At 41.6% G+C, this 21,178-nt stretch overlaps 1 pseudogene across 1 annotated transcript in view; it reads right to left on the bottom strand.

The window, feature by feature from the left end:
* LOC309978619 (OCIA domain-containing protein 1-like) overlaps window positions 1–21,178 on the bottom strand; it is a 52,671-nt pseudogene that overhangs the window by 22,180 nt on the left and 9,313 nt on the right. The gene's annotated exons all lie outside the window — the stretch shown is intronic.

Consider the following 21,178-nt stretch of genomic DNA (forward strand, 5'->3'; position numbering starts at 1 on the left):
ATCAACTTTGGAAACTTGGTTTGCATTTTCCTGTAGAAAGAAGGCATGTATGGTGCCTTCCTTCTAAAGCCAGATCATAAAAGACAATTTAACCCAGGATATGTTTGAAATAGTGGCTATTAGTAATAAAAAATATGATAGGCTGGAATACCATTGTACTCTTTGAAAGACAGTAAATGGAGATAATACTTTGTTTGGTGTATTTTGAAGGCTAGTCCTGGAGTAAAAACAACTTGAGTTTGAAGATCAAAGAGGAGATTGGTGAAGACTTGGAGAGTCTGAATGAACCTCGCCAGACTGTGGAGCAGAGTGATAAGGGAAGGACTTTGAGGTGAGGTAAGTGTCCTTCTTTCTAGCTTATGACTTAGATTCTTTGAGCTTCTACTTCCTTATCTATAAAATGGTAATAGTAGTACCTGTGTTTTGGGAGATTAAATGACATTCTGTATGCTTAGCACGTATCATAGTACTTGGTCCATAGTAGGCACTTAATAAACACTGTTCCCTTACATTTAAAGGGCTTTAGAAGTTAATGGCACCAGTTCTGATGCTGATGTATCCATAGCACCATCCCTTGACCCCATTATTTAAAGTTATTAGAGGAATGACTAGTTAGAGCTATATGGCTGAGTGGTGGAGAGGTTTTTTTCTTGGTATAACAGATCAAGAGCTGGCCTAGAGAGGAGATATAGGAAGGGGGTGGAAGATAGTGTATGTGTGTATGAAAGAATTTCCTGGTGAGGCTACGTGGAGGAAAATGGGGAGTACTTTAAGTGCACACTTTCCCTGAGGTTGGAGAAAGGATATGGCAGGTGAGGGGACATAGCACCAGGTATGTGTCTTTCCATATATGAGAGTGCTTAATGTACTTAATAAAACTGCTTTTAAGTAACCCATTAGCTCACATGTACTGAATTAGCTCACATGTATCTAACTTATAATGTATCTAATTGTTGTACTAGTTACAATTTTACCCAAATCTTAATAAAGCAGACCTGGCTTGGCTGCCATTTGGTAGTACTCTATGAGTAAACAGTTTAGGTGGATACATGCACTTAAAAAGTATTGCAAGTTCCACATTCTTCAAATTTGGTTTTTGTTTTCATTCACTGGAATGCTGAGCTGATCTAAAATAGGTGAGGTTTGACTGTGGTACAAAGAGATTACAGCTGGAGGTGATGCGGGACTATAAGGTAAGCAGGGTGGGGTGGAAGAATATGGGGAATACCTCCTGGAGGCTATGTGTTTTGAGCTGGGCCTTGAAGAGAGTGATGGGGGATGAATCATCAAGGGATTGGAATGTCGTGTTAAAAAATGCTAATGGGAGATGTGTGGGTTGGCTCAATAAAATATCTTAGCACACCAAGATGAGATGGGTGAGGTGAGGGTGCTAGAGGCTGGACTAAGGCACATGGATTTAACTCAGAAGGCCACAGGGTACCACTATGCAATATTGCAATAGGGAGTGACAGGATGTGGGTAAAAATACCATATGGTCATGGCCATGGTTTACTTTGGTAATTCTCAAACCTAGCTTGAGAAATACAGATGCCCAGGTGGCATCCCCAAAAATTCTGATTCAAGGGATAGGTCTGAGACAGGTGGGCATAGGGAGTCAATGGTGACATGTGAGACGGACGAGGTTCATGGCCAGAACTAGGGATCAAAGTCCAGAAACCTGCTTGTGTCCAAAGTCTATGAACATAACCACCACTCGTGTTGACAGTTCTCATATTGTTGCCTCTTCCTGGGATACCTTTTCTCTCCATCTCCTTGAAAATTCTGCCCATTATTCAAGGCCCAACTCAGCTGTACCTTTCCCTGAGAAGCCCTCCCTGGTCCATGTCTCCCTCCCAACTGCTGTGACCTCTCCTGTGATTAGTATGAGACAGGATATGAAGAGAACATAGGACTAGATTTCAGAAGGGAATTGGAGGAACTCAGCCAATCACAGGACATGATAATAAGGGAAGGATCTGAAGGGCAGAATGGGAGTTACAGAACAAGAAGAGGTTGATGATATCATCCTCATTCCTTCATTTATTCTTCACATTCTTGAAATGTATTGGAGCTTGTGTGTGTCTGCTTATGTGGAATTACAGATTATGTTTTCTAGTTTTAATCAACCTAAAACAAAAAGAGCAAATAGTTTAAAATTTTTCCTGCAAATAAACCAGGGATTAAGGAGAAACATACTGTACACGCGAGAACAATAAGAAAATGGCAGAACTAAAGCCATTCTGCTCCTAGAAGGTTCTATTCCTAGAATAAGCTTGTTGTCAGTCATATCACCAAATCAAAACAGCAACAATCTAATTAATAAACTGATAAGAAGTGGGCCAAAAAAATTTGCCAAAAGTCTTTGTGAAGTATCTTTTTTGGGGTTATGACAGCCATTAATACCAAGAATTGAAATAATTGAACTTAGAATTGGAACTTCAGATAGCTAGAGAATGAAGAATCAAACTAAGATTTAACAAAGTTTATTAAATCACTTGCTCTCTGTAAAGGCATGATTTTACTACTTTTTTTTGGGGGGGAGAGCAAAAAGATTTTGGAGTATATTTATACATTATTTTAAAACATGGTCAATTTCATCTTTTTTTGGTACACTTTCAGATTTCTTTTTTGTGTTGTTTTATAAGATACACAATGTAGTAGTACAGTAGCACATTTAATTATAAATATAACTTGAAAACCATTGCATTAAGCAACTACATAGTTTCAGTGAGGAGCATGGGGAAAGGTTACTACCCATTGAAAGGGCTTTTTCTGCCCAGAGACACAGAAGAGGCAACCACCAAACTGAGCCTATTTTAGGATTGGGAGAGGGTTCAAGAATATTGGGGTAGAGCAGGGGTAGAGCAGGGAGTGGTAGTAATACCTGAGAGAGGTGGGAGCCATGGAGATGGGGCTGATGCTAATCCGTATTGTGTCTTTGTATAAATTTTAGAAAAAGGTACACCTTCCTCCAAGCAGACGCAGCCCATACCAGGGTTCATGGCCCCCACTGGTGGGCACTCTCGTGCAATGCATAACCTGCACAACTGTATACAGTGGCCCTGCATGAGAATACTTAATAAGTGGCAGATTCACTTAAAAAGCCTCCCCAAGTGATCCTTTTATTTTTATTTTATTTTTTACTGACATATAGCTGATTTACAATGTTGTCTTACTTTCTGGTATACAGCAAAGTGATTCAGTTATATATATATATATATATATATATATATATACATATATACATATATATATATATATATACATATATATATATACACATATATATATACACACACACACACACACACACACACACATATATATTCTTTTTCATTATAGTTTATTACAGGATATTGAATATAGTCCCTTGTGCTATACAGTAGGACCTTGTTGTTTATTTGTTTTACATTGTAATTTGTATCTGCTAATTCCAAACTCCTAATTTATCCTGCCCCCACCTTTCTTCTTTGGTAACCAAAAGTTTGTTTTCTGTGAGTCTGTTTCTGTTCTGTAAATAAGTTCATTTGTATCATTTTTTTAATTCCATATATAAGCGATATCATATGATATTTGTCTTTGTCTGGCTTACTTCACTTAGTTTGATAATCTCTAGGTCCACCCACGTTGCTGCAAATGGCACTATTCTTTTTAATGGCTGAGTAATATTCCATCGTGTATATGTACCACATCGTCTTTATCCATTCATCCGTTGCTGGGCATTTAGGTTGCTTCCATGTCTTGGTGATTGTAAATAGTGCTGCTGTGAACATTGTGGTGCATATATCTTTTCAAATTAGGGTTTTCTCTGGCTATATGCCCAGGAGTCTTCCCAAATGATTCTGATGACTAGCCGAAGTTATGAACTACTAGCTTACATAATACTATGTTTACTTATTTATTGTATAAACTTTGTAGAATTCTTAAGAGAAATGCATTTTAAAAACTGGTCTATAATTCTGACATCTCACTAAACTTGCCTTGCCACCAATGCGTTTGATTTAGGGAATGTTTATAACCAATGATCTGGCTGTGTGACCCTGGTTTAATCACTTTCCTTCTCTGAGCCTCAGTTTCTTCAGTTATAAAATGAAAGAGTTGAACTAGATGATCTAGAAGGTCCTTTCCAGCCACAGCACCGTATGTTCAATGCATTTTGCTGCTTATCGATGCATGAAAATTCTCTGACAGGCAGCCTGTGTAGCTACATTTTACTGGCTGGCTTTGGCTCATTTTCCTGAGAGGGTTGAAGGCATATGTTCACTTTAACTCTGTTTTTAGAGAGGGGCCATTTTTACCATTAACTGCACTGTCTTCCTCTTGCAAGCGTCTAGCAGGCATCTCTAAAGTAGGGTTGCAGTACAGGCAGCATTTACAGCCAACCAGAACGGCAAGTACAATTGTTTGATTATCCTTCATATAACTATACGCTTAATTGAATACCATATTTACTCCTATATCTTGTAAATTATTCAAAACCTTTTCTTTCCTGCCTGCTCCAGTAGAAAGCTGTGAAGCCGAAGGTCTAGCTTCAACAATTTGGAAGCTTGATCAGAGCAGCTAAAGATCTGTGAAAAGTGGTTTTTGAACTTTTTCGCTTTCAGTCACAAAGTGTCATCAGATCTCCTTTAGATGCTCTGCCCAAACTCTCAGAAGAGTTTCTGCTTCAGCTGACAAGCAATAAACCCTAATTGGAAGGCAAAAATATAGTGGGAGAAATAGTGCTTTCTTCTCAGAACTGGGGGAGGGGAGGGAAACGTGGGCAGATAGGCAAACAAGCAAAGGAAGTTTGGTCTTCCCAACAGTGACATCTAATACTTATAACCAATTAACTAGTTGTGTGATCTTGGAAAAATGACTTCCACTCTCTAAGCCCCAGTTTCCTTAGTTGTGAAATAAGTTCATTTGAGTTCAAGGAGCTCAAGAAATGTACAGAGCACAATCAGAGGAATTTTTTCACTTATCGTTTTATTATTATTCCTGGAGACAGAAACATGACCCTCTCTTCAGGTAATTCAGCCTTCATATGGTTCAAGCTTTTCCCTGAACTACCAAACCTAGTCACCTTATTTTAAAAACAGAAATATATGCTAAGATTTACATAGCTTATATTGGTTTCATATTCCTATGTGCCTAACCACTTTGCCAGAAATTCAGTTCTCTTCAGCAACAATTAACACCTATTTCCAGTCAATAACTAACTTGTCCATAATTGAGATGCCCCCCACAAATAGCTAATCAGTCTTTCAAGGTGTATTCAGGGAGCTAGTGATTGGTTAGACCAGAGGCTTTAAAGCAAGTTTAGTGGACAACTGAATCAGTTGGGGAGCTTATTAAAATTGAAATTCCCGGGCCCCACTACCACAGATTCAGCTCCAGTGGGTTTGGGTAGCACTTAGGAATCTAATATTTTAACATGCACTGCAGATGACTTCACTACAAGTGATCAGTGGTCCAAAATTGGAGAAACACTTCACTTGAAAGATGGTAATGGAGAGAGGCTATCACCTAATGGTAGTCCCTGCTTTCCATTTCTCTGGCCCCTGGACTATCTTGTTTCTGCCCCTCATGCAGTGTCTTTGTGAGAGAAGCAGGGACGGTGATAGCAAATTCTGTTTTCTTCAGGTTCAAAGAGGTGATGTGACTTCTCCAGAGGCTGCAGCCAGTGGAGAAGGAACAGTACTGGAGTTTCCTCTCCCAGCTTGGAGCTGATCTCCTAGGCCAGACTTCTTAGAGCAATCTTACCCTAAGATTGCTTCTTACGTTCTTCAGCATAAGAACAGGCCAGGATGGAAAGCAAGCCAATGCAATAACGTTAGTCCTTTTACCTACTAGCTGGCCTGGGTAATTCCATTGACCAGTTAGGTTTGATGGGGAACAAAATGGAACCATTGATAAATAACACATTGCCCTCAGATGCTTGCTGCAGCTTTTACTGCTAAAGGATGATCGCTACTGTCCTCTGGCAGCTGGCGTGAGCAGATGAACTGGGGGCAGGAGCCTTTGATTCCACAATTTTGGTCTCGTGGAGTTAAGGCAGCATGGAAAGGATGACTCTTAGTCTTGGGCACTAAGAGAACCTAAGGCATATGTTGGATACCATACCCATATACCAAGATTTAGGTAAAAAGAAGCATCAACTGATCTTGAATAAAAGTTGTGCTACCAAAAAATGCTTGAAAAATCTATGATATCATCCCACCGCCTCATTTTACAGATGAGTCAACTAAGATCTAGAGAGCAGACATGACTTGTTTAAGATCTCTTCAAACTTTTAAATATTCAGCATTGATTTCAATTGTTACTCTTAAAATAGCTTTTAAGAGGAAAGTATATTAATAATAGCTAATCTATTTGAGTATTCATTGCATATTCTATGTGCTTCATATTTAATCCCGACAGCAAAACTGTAGGGTAGATAGTGTTATTACCATCCTCATTTTATAGATGAAGGAACTAGGCACAGGGAAATTAAGCAAATTGCCCAAGGCCTCACAGATAGCCTTAGAGTTGTGATTAGAATGCTGAGACACTGACTCCAGAAACTATGAGCTTAACCAGTACACATCCTGCCTCTCAAACACAAGTGGTAGGATTACCAAAATAATCTTCATCAAACTCTCCCCATCCTGTCAATTCCTGGCTCAAAACCCACATTGGATTCTGCTTGCAACAATACTGAATCCTGACTAGCTTCACTGCTGTCTGAGGAATTCCAACCATGTTGAAATGAGAACCTCAACTCACCAACCACAGCTTGCATTACTACTCATGGACTCCATCATCTCTCAAACCCATTTTGTTTTTCTGGGTGGTTTTTTTTTTTTTAATTTTTATTGGAGTAGAGTTGATTTACAATGTTGTGTTAGTTTCAGGTGTACAGCAAAGTGAATCAGTCATACATATATCAATACATATATCCACTCTTTTTCAGATTCTTTTCCCGTATAGGTTATTACAGAGTATTGAGTAGAGTTCCCTGTGCTATACAGTAGGTCCCTATTAGTTATCCATTTTATATATAGTAGTGTGTATATGCCAATCCCAATCTTCCAATTCATCCCTCCCCCCCTCCCCAGCTGGTTTTTTTTAGCATTACTAAAATGTGTTCGGTACTATTCTATGCACAACACCTGGAATGACCTCTGGCCTCTAAGAAACGTTACATCTAAAGCATCTCTGCAGCTGCCATGGGCAGCACAGCTTCTCGTTGCATACTATTATTTTAGTTGCTACGGCCTCTGCCACACGATGCAATTCCATTTCTAAGACTGTTCAAATTAGTGATGTAAAACCCATTTAAAGGCTGTGGTTCAGGGTATTCACCCAGTGGACAAGGTAACTATCTGGACTTCCTGAATTATCTCATGCTGTAGTTTAAAGGATGGAAGGTTAAGAAGGTGAGAAAAGAGAGCCCCACGACCATGCCAGTGATTTATTTTGCTAACTCTAAAGCTCCACGCCCATCCCTACCATCAGAAACTCAGCCTAAAGTGACTGTTTCTTGGAGTTTTCACCTGCGTTGATCTCAGAACAGGGCCAAGCTAGGGCAGTAGCTCCATACTGTCCAAAATGCCAGAATAGCTCTCCAGAAAATAGCTAGAGACAACGTTGATGGTGAATGAAAGAAATTTTATGGAGAAGTTTCAGTTAAAGGAGAACCATGCAAAACTTTTGTCCTGGAGGATAGAATAAGGAGAGTGGTATTAAGGTGTGAAAACTAACTTTTACTGAACCTCATTAAGAATCTGATCCTTAGGGACTTCCCTGGTGGTCCAGTAGTGAAGAATCCGCCTTACAATGCAGGGGACATGGGTTCAGTCTCTGGTCAGGGAACTAAGATCCCACATGCCGCAGGGCCGCATGCCACAAATACTGAGCTTGCGCACCTCAACTAGAGAGCCCGTGTGCCACAAACTACAGAGCCCACACAATCTGGAACCCGAGTGCCACAACTAGAGAAGAGAAAACCCACACGCCACAACTGGAGAGAAGCCCATGCACCACAATGAAGAACCCTTGTGCCACAACGAAAGATCCCACATGCCTCAAGGAAGATCCCGTGCGCCGCAACTAAGACTCGACACAGCCAAAAATAAATAAAATAAATAAATAATAAATCTATACTGGGAAAACTGGACAGCTACATGTAAAAGAATCAAATTAGAACACTCCCTAACACCATACACAAAAATAAACTCAAAATGGATTCGAGACCTAAATGTAACACTGGACACTATAAAACTCTTAGAGGAAAACATAGGAAGGACACTGTTTGACATAAATCACAGCAAGATCTTTTTTGATCCACCTCCTAGAGTAGTGAAAATAAAAACAAAAATAAACAAATGGGACCTAATGAAACTTCAAAGCTTTTGCACAGCAAAGGAAACCATAAACAAGACGAAAAGACAACCCTCAGAATGGGAGAAAATATTTGCAAACGAATCAACGGACGAAGGATTCATCTCCAAAATATATAAACAGCTCATGCAGCTCAATATTAAAAAAACAACCCAATCCAAAAATGGGCAGAAGACCTAAGTAGACATTTCTCCAAAGAAGACATACAGATGGCCAAGAAGCACATGAAAAGCTGCTCAACATCACTAATTATTAGAGAAATGCAAATCAAAACCACAATGAGGTATCACCTCACACCAGTCAGAATGGCCATCTTCAAAAAGTCTACAAACAATAAATGCTGGAGAGCGTGTGGAGAAAAGGGAACCCTCTTGCACTGTTGGTGGGAATGTAAATTGATACAGCCACTAGGGAGGACAGTATGGAGGTTCCTCAAAAAACTAAAAATAGAATTACCATATGATCCAGCAATCCAACTACTGGGATTACATACACCGTGAGGAAACCATAATTCAAAAAGAGTCATGTACCACAATGTTCACTGCAGCTCCACTTACAATAGCCAAGACATGAAAGCAACCTAAATGTCCATCAACAGTTGAATGGATAAAGAAGATGTGGCACATATATACAATGGAATATTACTCAGCCATAGGAAGGAACAAAATTGGGTCATTTGTTTAGACGTGGATGGATCTAGAGACTGTCATACAGAGTGAAGTAAGTCAGAAAGAGAAAAACAAATATATTAACGCATATATGTGGAACCTAGAAAAATGGTACAGATGAATCGGTTTGCAGGGCAGAAATTGAGACACAGATGTAGAGAACAAACGTATGGACACCATGGGGGGAAAGCAGTGGGGGGGTGGGGATGGTGGTGTGATGAATTGGTTGATTGGGATTGACATGTATACACTGATGTGTATACAATTGATGACTAATAAGAACCTGCTGTATAAAAAAAAACCTGACATCTATGTTGATAAAAGAAAACAAATGTCAAATAAAGAAAGGGCAACCTGACTTTTCCATGAACCTATTACAAACTGTACCGTGTGAGACGTACAAATCAAATTGCTCCTGATACTATGTTTCTTCTCCTTTTGGCTTCTTAGTGTTGTGACAGTACTAGGGAGATAGAGACTAGTTTGACTTTCAGAATCCTATGCAATTTTACTGGCCTCATGTTATTTATATAGATGTTGCTATCACAGAAATAGGTGATATTTAATTAAACCTTAAAGCAAAGTGGGAAAAAAAGAAAAGAAAAATAATAAATCTAAAAAATAAATAAATAAAAAGTAAGTGACCATAAAATTAAAAAAAAAAAAAGAATCTGATCCTTAAAGAGTTCTGGTTGATTTGCAACATTAAGTACAGCATGACCAAATACTCTACTTGAAAGCCATTGAGGACTCATCAAGCCCATCCCACTTCCCTTCTAGTCCTAACTAGGGGCAGGAAATGAGGTACCCAAAAGTTGAGTCCCAACCTTAGAAACCTATGTTTAGCCAGCGTGTAGTTTTACAAAGTTTTGAATTTAAGTCCATTGGTTGAGCACATCCTTTCCTGATCACCACAATTCTCACCACTCCCAATTGTCCTGTATCCAACCATTCTACACACTTAACGTTATCTGCCTCTGGCCCCTGAAGACATTTAAATTTACAACCCCTGCCAAACTACTTCAGAGTGATGAAATTATATACTGTATAGGGAGGGGCATCCACCCAGAGCCATATACAACCATTCAGAATTTGAAGCAAGAGGGAATAAAAGATATTACTTTTACAAATTCAGGCAAGATTGTGAATAATACTCGTAATATGTCTTTTGAAGGATTTAAGATCTAACATTTTCCAGTGTTGATACACTGAGGGTGTTCCTATCAGTGTAATATATTTAGCAGAATCAATTACTTGGACATTAATATATTTGAAATAAAGAACCTTATCTGAGGCCCTGTGTCAAAGACATTGGTGCTTTCTGATTCCTGTGTTTAGATGAATTGATCACCCTAGTTTAGCTCAGTGGTTCTCCACTGGGGGTGCCCATAAACATATTAGAACTTCCCAGGGGAAGTTCCCACAGTAAATTATGCTGTGCAATGAGATGCGTTGCTGATTGGAGGATGTTGTTTGTATGAATGGTGTAGGGGTAAAAAAAAAAAAATGGTTGTGAATCAGTGACAAAGCCTATTTTGAAAGGCTTCACAAGAAAGAGTTAGTTTGTTAGCTGCAATTTGCTTTCTCTCTAAGTTCATGCCTCTATAGTTCCCCTGTGAAGTTGAGAAGGTGAAAACCTGTCTTTCTTGGTTTTCTTACTTTGTGGACTCAGATGAAGATGCTTGATGACTTAATCTTGGTTTTCCCTGGACTCTCCAACAATGGACCATTTCCCAGACCTTAATGTTCTATTTCCTCTTTAGAAACCTCCTTCCATTAGTGAGGAAAACATTTGTTGGGTTAACTCCATCCTGATTTGTGTCTGATTCAGCTTGTAAGCCATCAAAGCTGCTCTACAACTGTTTATTAATTAAGCACCCACAGGGTTTCTTGGACTGTACTGAGTAAGGCAGGGCGGTTCAGGAAGCAGGCTCCGGAGTCTCTGGCATTTGGTTTCAGGTTAGGACTGTAGTCCCACACTCAGCAATTTAATCTGAGTCTTCCAAGGAGGCCAGGGAGGAGCAACATTTCCTAAGGCAGCTAATAAATGGCTCTCTCTCTTTCCCTCTCTCTCTCTCTTTCTCGCACACATACCCACACTCTAATGTTCAAAACCTGAGTGTGTGTGTCTGTGTGTGTGTGTGCACGTGTGTGCATATATGGGCTCTAGTGGTGGTTAGGACCCCAACAGGGATGAAATAACAGGAGAGGGAGGGAAAGACAGAGTAAAGGAAAAAGTCCAGAAGCAGGTTCTTCTTGTGCCAGCCCATCCGTGTTTTTTCTCTACACTAATCCACGGTCTGTAAGGAAGCCGAAAACTAACTCCTAACTGGAAGTTACTGAGAGTTTTGAATTAGTTCTTCTGACTAAAACCAGGAACAGTTTATCCCAATGATATAATGGTTTGATTTTCCTTTGTAAGTTACAGTCATCTTTCTCTTTCTCCTATATATCTTTCTCCTAAATGTTTTTTATAGGCGTTCTTTATATCTCCAGGCCATTCCATTTAATCAGCAAGATATATTTGCCTTCTAGACTTGGAATTCAATTGTATTGTGGCTGAGATAACCAACTTGTTTTACTTTTGACCTGCTTCATTTAGACTGCTTCGATGCTGCCTGACAGAATTTCCCTCCCAGAGCAATAAGATTTCTGATTGTAAATACGCTGTTATAAAAATAATTGAAAGAAATGTTTATTGCCTTCCTATCCTATACAAGGCAATGTGTTATTTGCAGGGTGTGGAGTGAGGGTTGCATAGAAAGAAATACAGAACTGAGTCCCTGCTCTCAAGGAGTTTAATCTACTTGGGAAGAGAAAAAAATGTATAGACAGAAAACCATGGCTAATACTAATGTAAGGGAATTATTTAGACTCAGGGAAGGGAGCAGTCATCAAAGACTACAAAGGCTAGCAAAGGCTTTAAAATGTCTGGTACATACTAGACATGCAATATATTGGGTTGGCCAACCCAATATATTTGTTGGGTGAGGTAGAATTTGAGCTAGATCTCGAAGGATGGGTAATATTTAGAGAGGTAGTTTAGAGCAGGAACTATATATTTTTTAAATTTTATTTTTTTATACAACAGGTTCTTATTAGTTATCCATTTTATACATATTAGTGTATACATGTCAATACCAATCTCCCAATATATTCTTGATTGAATACATGGTACAGGCAAATGTGGGGGAAGCATAGGTTGTGCCGGGGGAAACTGCAAGTAGCTGTTTTTCTAGAGTGAAGGGTTTATGGAGGAGATAACACTGAAAATGTGGTTAGGGCCAACTAAGGAAAGGCCTAGGAGGCCTGGGAGAGGAGTTTGAGCTTCATCCTGTACACAGTGAGGAAGCACTGGAGGTTTTGAGCAAAGGATAATGTCGAGGGAGGATGAATCTGGTGACAGTGTGCAGGATGGAGAGACTGGAGGCAGTTGGACCAGCCAGGAGGCTACCGCGTGGTCTGGACAGGAAGTGATAAGGGCTGTAACTGGGCTAATAGCAGTGGGAAAATGCAGTAAGATATGCAGCAACACCACGTAGAAGATAAATAAACTGGGCTTATTGACTCGATTTCATCATGTGGGGCAAAGGAAAGGTGGAAGGTAAGATGACCCAGACTTTTAGTCCATGAGACTGAAGAACGGTGGTGGCATCACCGGAAATGTTTTCTCTGCTTAGAAGTTGTTTACTGATGTCTTAGGCTAGTTTGCAAAAGGACAAGTCTCAGGCTGTTTAAGTCCATTTCATTTTGTTGTATTGTGGGAATCTGGGGCTTGAGGAGACCTAGAGATTCTAGACTGGCATGTTTGAACTCTGGACTGTAGGCAGGGCCAACCAAAATTATGACATTAATTTCACTGTGTCCTGATTCACCTTTCTTGCTATTTCATTCAGATCGCAAGTCTGTTGGCTTTATCCAGGCTTACCTTTTATGGGCTGAAGAACTCTTACTCATTGGCATGTCTTCCTCCTTCCTCACCTGTGCAGTACTGTCTCTGCTTGATATTAGCACGTCTTCATGCTCATTTTTGGCTTTTGAGAACTATAGACATCTCAGGGATTGATGCTTCCTCCTTTTTTAAAATGCACCTGAAGGCAGCAGCCCTAGAAAATTAATGACGCCTTAATTTTTATTTTATTAATTTAAATAAAGGAGCCCTTCTGCCTGTAGAGCAGGCACAGAGGCACAGGGAGATTGTTTTTTTTTTTTTTCCCTTTCCTTACAGGGGCTTGGGTTCAGTAGTGTATGCCTGAATGAATTCCTTGTAGCAAAAGAGATACTGGAGGAAGATATATGAAAGATTAAAAGAATAATGTCAGGTAGTGTAAAAAATATACTTAGCATTTTAAGTGCTTACTTATGCCAAAGCCATTTATAAAAATTTAGTTTGTTGACAAGCCAACATACTCCCCACCCTACCCCAAATATACAAACACTTCAAAACAACAAAGTTCCACGGTCACTTCTTTCATATATAGGAAAGTAAATGGAGGCGGAGTAAAAATATCACTTTTGATTGGAACAATGATAGATTGTAAAGTACAGTCCAAGGATCTGGGTGCTTGAAATTATGATCTATTTCACCTACAATGCAATATATTTTAAAAGGCATTTTCATACTCTTTAGCTCATTTCATTCTCAAAGCTTTCTGGTGAAATAGATCAGCTAAATACCATTATTTCCCAGGCAACAGAGAGGATAAATTACTCAAAGTCACCAAGCAATTTACCATCAACGCCCTTTTTCTTTTTTTTTTTTATTTTCCACAGAAGAGAAAAAGCTATTGCCAGGCTTTGCTCTGGGCCTCTAGTCAATGAGTCATCAGGGGCAGGGGACAACTGGAAGAAAGATGAAGCCCCTTCTGTAATGGAGAGTCCATGGAGCACTATGGGCTTCCACTATGGCAGCCCACACATCTCAGACAGCTAGCTTTTGGAAATGGGAAGGAAGTGCCCAGGGTCTCTGGCTCAATGCCCTCAGAATGGGAGCCAACCCTCTGCTTTGTCCATATCAGTGATTGATTTTCCTTAATCATCTAGAAATGTTGTATGGGAATAATCCTCCTACTGAAAAGTTTAGATAATGGGGTCATAGAAAAGCAAGCCGTATCTTTTCATCTGAAGACCTAGAGAGTTCCCTTTCAACATAGGATGGATCAAGTTATGGTCCGGGTCATTTTAAAAAAGATCAGTCACACTCACACACATAGTTTCTATGACTGAATTGTATAGCCACGAATAGCAAATCTAATCTCTTTCTACCTTCCTGCTGAACTTATGTGTCCAACTGCCTACTGGGCATCACCACTGGTATGTAATCCCTTTACACATACCTCAAATGTAACAGATCTAATACCAAATTCATCACCACTCCCATCTTAATCTACCACACATATTTTATATTAGTCTTTGGCAACACCATCTATGCAGTTTCCCAGGCCAGGAAAGTGGGAGTCATCCTTGAATCCCCCTTTTCCATCACTCTCCCACATCCCATCACCAAGTGCTGTCAATACAGCCTCGAAAACGTTTCTCACCTCCATTCCCTTCTCTCTATTCCTATAGCTGTTGTCTGAGTTTGGGACATTGCCATCACTCTATTGGACTCTTGTAACCTCCTATTGTGTGATCTCCCTGACTTCATGCTCTTCTCTGTCATTCACTCAGTGATTATGAGGTTTCCAGAACACAAATCTGATCATATCTTTCCCATACTTAAGAGTTTGCTGATTTTCCTCTGGCTATAGGATCAAGTTTGAATTGATCAGTAGGCCCCTACCTAGCTATCCAGAGGTATCTTATCTTTCTGCTACTCCCACTCACATATCCTAGACTCCAGCCACACCAGACTACTTGTCCCCAGCACATTGCTAACTTCCCTCATGCGTTTTCTTTGCCTGGGATGCTGCCACCTGACACCTGTTCCCTGCTCGTGAATACCTACTTCTCCTTCAAGTTGCAGCTCAAATGTTACCTCCCCTCTCAGTAGCTCTCCCTGACTTTGCCAGGCAGAACGAAACAGTCCTGCTTCTGTGCTTTCCTGGTCCCAGAGTTGTCTGTAATTCTGTCCATACATTGAAAATAGCTGCTGTCTCAAGGTATTGCAGTTATTTGTTTTTCCACAAATAAAACAAGCTTGGGGGTAAGGAGGTGGGTCTTATCTACTTCTCCCCCAACCTAAACATTTGCATAGTATTTGGCATTTAGTTGGTTTTCAGAGAATACTTATTGAATCTGTAATTCATGAATAACTTCATTTAATCATTGAGCCCCTATGTTAGGCCCTAGGAATTTGGCAGTGACCCAGCAACGCCTGGCCTGGCCCTTATGGAACCCACCATCAATGCTTAGACTGGTAGAGGATGCCCACAAACAACTATAGAATTCCAGCAAAACATAGCAGGTGTACAGTTTGAATTTCAGCTGTCAGGAAGCATAACACAGAGGTTAAGAGCATGGTCTCTTCTCTGGAATTAGGCTAGCCTGGGTTCAAATCCTGATTTTTTTTTAAACATCTTTATTGGAGTATAATTGCTTTACAATGGTGTGTTAGTTTCTGCTTTATAACAAAGTGAATCAGCTATGCATATACATATATCCCCATATCTCCTCCCTCTTGCGTCTCATCTCCCTCCCTCCTGGAGTATAATTGCTTTACAATGGTGTGTTAGTTTCTGCTTTATAACAAAGTGAATCAGCTATGCATATACATATATCCCCATATCTCCTCCGTCTTGCGTCTCTCTCCCACCCTCCCTATCCCACCCCTCTAGGTGGTCACAAAGCACCGAGCTGATCTCCCTGTGCTATGTGGCTGCTTCCCACTAGCTATCTATTTTACATTTGGTAGTGTATATATGTCCATGCCACTCTCTCACTTCGTCCCAGCTTACCCTTCCCCCTCCCTGTGTCCTCAAGTCCATTCTGTACATCTGCATCTTTATTCCTGTCCTGCCCCTAGGTTCTTCATAACCATTTTTTTAAGATTCCATATATAAGTGTTAGCATATGGTATTTGTTTTTCTCCTTCTGACTTACTTCACTCTGTATGACAGACTCTAGGTCCATCCACCTCACTACAAATAACTCAATTTCGTTTCTTTTTATGGCTGAGTAATATTGCATTGTATATATGTGCCACATCTTCTTTATCCATTCATCTGTCGATGGATACTTAGGTTGCTTCCATGTCCTAGCTATTGTAAATAGAGCTGCAATGAACATTGTGGTACATGACTCTTTTTGGATTATGGTTTTCTCAGGGTATATGCCCAGTAGTGGGATTGCTGGGTCATATGGTAGTTCTATTTGTAGTTTTTTAAGGAACCTCCATACTGTTTTCCATAGTGGCTGTATCAATTTACATTCCCACCAACAGCGCAAGAGGGTTCCCTTTTCTCCACACCCTCGCCAGCATTTGTTGTTTGTAGATTTTTTGATGATGGCCATTCTGACCGGTGTGAGATGATAGCTCATTGTAGTTTTGTCAGATCCTGAGTTTACCATATACTAGCTGTGTTGCTTTAGGCAATTTATCTAATATCCTGCTTTCCTCATCTGTAAAATGGGAAGTATCATAGTCTTTACATTACAGGGCTGTTATGAAGATTATATGAGTTAATATTTATATAATAGTATCTGGCATAAAGCAAGTGTTTAATAAAATAAACAAATTCTAGTGGAGAGTACAAAGAACTTTAAATTGCTTGGCTTGAGGGCTAATGTGGCCGGCTTGTTCCCTCTTTACCAAGTGTGATTTCACCTCTGTATAATGACTGTCCCCATTCCTGCCACTTTAGGTGCAGGGCTTATTTGGGAAAAGAAAAGAGGAAGGTATGGTGGGAATGCCCATGCAGGGTGGAATGCACAGCCCAGCATCCTGCCACTCTCTCTACTTCCCTATCTCACACCCTGGGAAGCTCAGCCTTGCTTGGGGCCAGTCACCTCTCTGGGGCTGGGGCTGAGTCATGGGGTCCTGACAAGAGGGCCTTAGGTACCTCTCTGTCCTATCACCAGTCTCATCTCTTTTCCATCTCTTACTGGAGGTAGCTCATCCCTGCCTGCTGTCCTTACAGAGAAGACTGTGGCGCCCCTTGGGGCTTTGCAGGCAGACATTTTTGCGGGGTTCTCAGCCTCTGGCCAAATGGAGTCCTTGGCCCCAGCTATTCCTTCCGCTGTCACCTCTCTTCCTCTGACTGTCACCCTTGTGGGGCCTTTGATCCCAGTAGTGTCAGGGATGGGGAAGGGAGAGAGAGAAAAAATAGCTAATAGTCTCAGTAATTATTTATATATTGCTTTATTTCCTGAGACAACTGTTTTGCCATATTGCTGGAATGTGTGTCTGTGGTCTCAGATTTGGCAGGCTAATTATGTCACTGCTTTAATGACTCCAGAGCCATGTCTCTGAGAGGTCAACCTAATTGTTTCTGCCTCCCCAGCTTGTGCCAGGGGTGTTATGTCTGTCTGGAGGTTGTGACCAGAAAGACATGTAGTCTCAAGAACCTCTGCCCATTGCCCACCTCCTCTGCTCTGGGATCAGAGATCTTAAGACCTACTGCTGGCCCCTGGGAGAGCTGGTAAACTCCCCTTTTGCTGGAGAAAGACTGAGAGATGAAGCATGGCAGGTGCATGACATGCTCCACTTAACAGCAGAGGGGCTGAGAGGCACGCCAGTTGCATCTCATCTGGTCATTAGCTGTCAAGGTCACTCCACCCTTAAGCCTCCCTTGGGAGGTTCACTGGGTGCCTTTAGTGCTGGAGTCCTAATAATCCCTTATGTCTGGGTAGGGATTTCTAAGCATGTTCATACACATTATTTCTTCTTACAGTATAATCTGGTGAGGTAGATGGTATTATCCTCCCATTTTACAGGTGAAAAAACTGAGGCTTAGAGAGGTTAAGAAGTTAGCTGATAGCATGGGAACCCTGACCTTTGCATTCAAATCCGTGCTCTTTTTAACCTTCTAGGGATGTCTCTTCAGTCCTTCCTGTCCCTCCATCCCCAGACAGGGTACAGATGAGTTGCTTTATCAGCCTACCCTTTTTGTGTCCCTCTCTCTGTTTATCATGTCTTCTCTGCTGTTCCCAGTGCTCTCTAGCTGTACAGGAGGCCTGAGCAGTGTCCTATAGTTTAAATCTCCCTCTTCCCCCCTCCCAGAGAGAGAAAGAGCTGGAGAATCTGATTCCTACTACTGAGCTGATGACTGATCCTTGGTAGCAGGCCTTGTAGGCAGGTCCTAGGGAGTTCATCTTTGGAATAAGGACTGAGGCTTAAAGGAACAATGCTGACCTGCTGGAGGTTCAGATGCCAAGGTCGGCTGGTAGTGGGGATAGGAAAGTATTTCGAGTATGAGGACAGCTGGAGCCCGCTATTTCCAAATACTATTCAGTTGCTACAGGAGTTAGGAGAAGGCTGTGAAGTTCTCGCTTCTGACATCTGCCTGAAAGGGGCTCAGTCTGTGCTGCTGCCTTTCTGGCTGGTGAGCAGCAGGGAAGCACACACATCAGCAGTCTCCACTGCTGGGACCAGATGGGACCCTCTCTTCTGGGTAGAGGACCTACTGCTCCCAGAGGACATGAGTGGGAAGAGCCCTGGCTTGGGAGTAGAGGGGTCTTGGGTTCTCATCCCTGGTTTGCCATTGCTTCATTGGATAAAACGCCTTTACCTCTCAGGTCCCTTTTCCTGTCTGTAAAAATGGGGTGATGCTCTTTCAAACAGAAAATGAGCATCTGGGTGGTACTGTATACTTTCCACACACTGTATTTTGTTTAATCGGCAAGTTTGCTTTAAACTGAGGATGAGGAAGCAGGCTCAGGGAGGTATGTGACTTGCCCAAGGTCTTATGACCTGTAAGTGGTAAAGCCGAGGTTCAGGCTTAATTTTGTTGGCAGTCACACTTCAAATCTTCATATGTTACATGGGGATGAGGATGATGGGGGAGGAGGCGGAGGAAGCTAACGAATGCTTATCATAAGCCAGGCTCTGTGCTAAGCACCGTTATTTCATCCTTACAACAACTCTGTAAGAACAGTACTACTCTTATCTTCATTTTACAAATGCTAAAAGCTGAGGCCTGGAGTGATTAAGCGTCCTCTTTAAGGTCATAGTGCTGGTAAGTGGCAGAGCTAGTGCTTAAATTCCTGACTCCTAGGGTAGTGCTCTTCACACTATACTAGTCTACTTAAAAGGCTAGATAAGAAAGTGCTCTGGAAATATGCGGTGCTATCTGAAGGCCAGCTGGTCCCCTCCATCATGTTATCAGACCCACCAATGTGCCTGGCAGCCTCTAGGGGAACACATACTTGTCTGGGCCCCAGGCCAGAAGGTCAAGGTAGGATGGGGACGTGCCTTCAGGAGACTCACTTTCTCCAGGCTCGAGCTCTCTGAAGGTAGTGTGGCACAGAATCTTGAGAACTACCCTGTTGTAGTGTCAGCTGACTGCACATCTCAAGGGGGCCTGGTGGGCACCTGTTTGGGAGCACGCGTTGTTCCATTTCTTCCTTGCCACCTTGACTCCTGGCCAAAGCTTTTGTTTCCTGTATCTCCGGCCTCTTCCAGCAAGTAGGGACACACGTCTCCTTCCCCGACCCCTGCTCTGTCTTTAGTTTGTCCAGACAGGAGTTGGTCTGTGAGCCCTGTCACTCTACCTCTGGAGTCTCAAGGGAACCAAACCTAACATACTATCTGCTGTAGTATTTTATTTGGATCCATGTCAGGACACCATAAAGCTTGCATCCTGCCTCTTGCAAATTAAAAGGGATTCTATCGCTGGGCTCTTGGAGTCCTGATCGGTACTCAAGCTACCTCTGGCACTAGCCCTCACCCTTCAGCAGTACCACTCCCTCTCCGAAAAGTCACAGTTTACGTTCCTCCTCCGAGTTTCCAGCCTACCGTCTGTCTGTTATCACGTTGCAAAGAGATTTCAGGGAAGAAAATCTAGAAATGTCTGGGGAGGCTGTGCCATTGTGCAAATTCGATGCCAAACCAGGCAGGATAAAGTTGAGCAAGCTGCTAATAAGATAGTGGTTCCGAGGACAGGCTGGTGCGGGATCAAGTGGTTGCCAGTGGTGGTGCCGCATTTTCCAAGTCTTTCAACCCATCTGCAAATCCTGACCCAACTCAACTCTTCCTTTCCTAGATTTCTTCTCCCAGACTTTGAAATACCTCTAGAGAAAGTTACATGACTGTGCAGATTGGTGCCGCCACGTTCTGATTTTCCGAGCTAGGCCGAGCCTCCAGTGCCATTCCACACACACCTCCCTTTTGCATCTCCTGAGTCTACTTCCTTTTGAAAGTCCCACATCCAGGGATCCATCCTGTCCCACTGCCCCCTGCCTCACAGCAGGAGAGCTTGTCTCCTGCCTCACAGAAGAAAGGGTCTTTGAGATACGAACTTCCACCACTCCACGGCAAATCTTATATTTGTATCTAACTTTATTTTCGTTTTTCAGCTGTTCCCACGCCTTTCTAAGGCTAATCTCCCCACCCCTGCTTTTGGTCCTCCACCTCCTACCTCCACAGTGTGTTGTTCCATTTCTTTTCTCCCATATGCTCAGTCTTCTTCACCCAATTCTCCCCTTCTCAGCCCTTGAATGTGTTTGCGTCTCTCCATCAAAAATAAGAATCCCCACCCCCACCCCAGCTACTTCCTTCCCCATTCTCAACTCTGCTGTGAAAATTCTCAAAATCATAGCTTCCATTTGTTTAGTCTTCATCTCCAGTTTGGCTTCTGTCTCCGTGACGGATTTCTACTACATCACAACATTAACAGCAGCTCACATTAAGTTCTAAATATGAACCAGGCACTGTTAGGTACTTTATACAAATTGTCTTATTTGATCCTTGCAACAGTCCTATGAGGTCAGTACTATTATAATCTCCATTTTACAGACGGTGTTGGTTAGAGCTCCTAAGTGACTTGTTCAAGGTCACATAGCCTAGTGAGTGGTAGAGCTGGGATTTAAATAGAGGTGATTTGACATTAGAGCCCATTCTTTAACTCAGGGGCCCACAAACTTGTTCTGTAAAGGCTTAGATAATAAAGGTTTTAGGGTTTGCATGCCATATAGTCTCCGGTGCTACTGTTCAGCTCTGCCATTGTGGTCTGAAAGCAGCCATAGAGGATATATAAAAGAATGAGAGT

The sequence above is a fragment of the Leucopleurus acutus genome, assembly GCF_964270905.1.
Source record: "Leucopleurus acutus genome assembly, chromosome: X".
Classification (NCBI taxonomy): domain Eukaryota; kingdom Metazoa; phylum Chordata; class Mammalia; order Artiodactyla; family Delphinidae; genus Leucopleurus; species Leucopleurus acutus.